Genomic DNA, 2,336 nt, shown 5'->3' with positions numbered 1-2,336 from the left:
ATTCCAACGCCTGAAGAACGTTGTGTATAGGCATTCCGAGTCAATAGTATCGTTATAAAACTCACATGGGGTATTAAAAATATATTGATTTACAAGGTTTTCAAACATATTGTTTATTTTACACATACATACATTTTCTAGAAACAAACATTTGTCTTGTTAGAAGGCTACATTTATGTTAGTAGAAAATATGGGATTTTCTAGAAACAAACAAACAAAAACAAAACACTTCATTTTCATACAAACATTGTCATTTAATACTTACGAAAATCACCAGCTTAAATGCTGATATACTCTTTCAAAACTACTTGTATGTCCCAGGGATTCAGTAATTACAGGTATCAAAACAGCTTTTGAAGAAGGGACGTTGCGCCGTCAGTTTAAATTCATATTTTGGCATTATATTGTAATTGGTTTTGAACATGTACTTTTTAACAATGTAAACTTTCAATTATATATATGATGGTTGTATTGCTTTCTTTACTATGTATTCATTTGTTATTCTACCACATGAAGTCATCCGCCCCCGAACGTTTCCGCCTTTCCGGTTTGGGGGTGTGACAGATTGGTATCAGAGCAATGTTTAGAGTGAACTAAGTATATCGAACCACATAACATAGACAAACTAGAAATGCTTAAGGGACTAATACTCTCTGATAAAACATTTTCTTTTGTTTTGTTTTACGCCTAAGCCACGTTTCGTTTAAACATAAATTGCTAGTTCATTCAAGTACATATACATGCATACAGCAAACTTATTTTCATGATTATAACTATAAAAGAAGAAAACAAGCCTAGGCTCTGATACCACTGTTGGGTTTTGAGCATTCTAACACTCCTAAGTGTACATGCAACCCTAAATACCTTGGATCTATGTTTTCTCTATTATACATACAAATAAGAACATCCAAGGTATTATCCTAATCTAGCATACAAAACAATGAATGTAACAAGATAGAATACATACCTCTTTGATGTAGAAAGTCTTCATGAAGCTTGAGTGCCTAGCCCCAATAGTGTGGAAGCCTCAAATGGAATCACAATCACCAAAACACTTAGAATAACTTGAGAGAATTCTACAACTCATGAAATCGGCTAGCCCTTTTTACTTCACACACTAGTGGCCGATTTTGGTCATGAATAAGATGCTTATATAGTTAGGGTTACACCATGTAAACCCTAATTGACATGGCCTTTCATTTCCATGATCCATGGGTACAAATACACCATGGAGCATCCATGGACCATCCTATGGGTTTTAGCCCAACTTGATTATCCATGGAGCATTAGCCCACTATACAAGTATGGATGATTTACACAATCAACCCATATATTTAATTAGTCTTCTTTTGATCACTTAATTAATCCTAGATTAATTCTTGATCAATACTAATTAAATAATCTTATTATTCTTATTATTAATATACTAGAACTTATAATATATTAATAACCATAAGTGTCTTATTTCTCTCATTATAGTCTATCCAAGTGCATGATGGTATGCAACCCAAATGGACCATGCCGGGTCGGGTCAAGTCTTACCAATTATAGTTATGGACTTAGACATTAATCTAACAGTCTCCCACTTGGATAAGTCTAAAACTATTATTGCGTATGACTTCAAGAACCGACCGGCAATCGTAGCTCTCAAAAGCTTATGTCGAACTCTGACCTTGTAGATGAACTCTGACCTTTGTCAATGACTTGTCCATTAGATAAGGGATCATATATTCCTCCATTCTAGATATCATATGGACTGAGACATGGATTATAATCATTCTCTCTGTCCATTTGTTGTTTCCCGATTTCCGATTTATGACGACTGACTAATTGAACAAATCAAATCAGTCCTGGCCCGGCCGAGCACTTCCATTTGTCATCATCAAATCATCGAGGGGCCCACAGATATGGTATCAACCCTTTGAACATAAATAAAACACCTTTTATTTATCACCATATGATTACAAGTAATCTCATGCATGAACCAAAAGTGAGAGAGAGAGTGTATCCCATAAACTAGTTACGGTTTTGGGTATATATGAATATAAGATATGAAAGTCTTTATAAAGGAGCTCTTTTACACATAACTTCTAACCATTTAAGCCCTTTCTTGTCACTAGACCACATGTCCCCCATGATTGTATGGTTAAACATAACTTTTGAATAAATTGACATGAAAGCCATACTCTTGACTTTTGAATCTTATTTTATTAAAGTAATATAAGGAAGAAGACAAAACCTTTATATTTTATAGACCAAGTTTATAAAATATAAACTTTTACTTATTGGTAAAAGACAAAAGAATTTAATAGTCCAAAATGTAGTGCATTACTTAT

This window comes from Lactuca sativa, chromosome 4 (assembly GCF_002870075.4).
Source record: "Lactuca sativa cultivar Salinas chromosome 4, Lsat_Salinas_v11, whole genome shotgun sequence".
NCBI lineage: Eukaryota > Viridiplantae > Streptophyta > Magnoliopsida > Asterales > Asteraceae > Lactuca > Lactuca sativa.
This window is presented reverse-complemented; position numbering follows the sequence as displayed.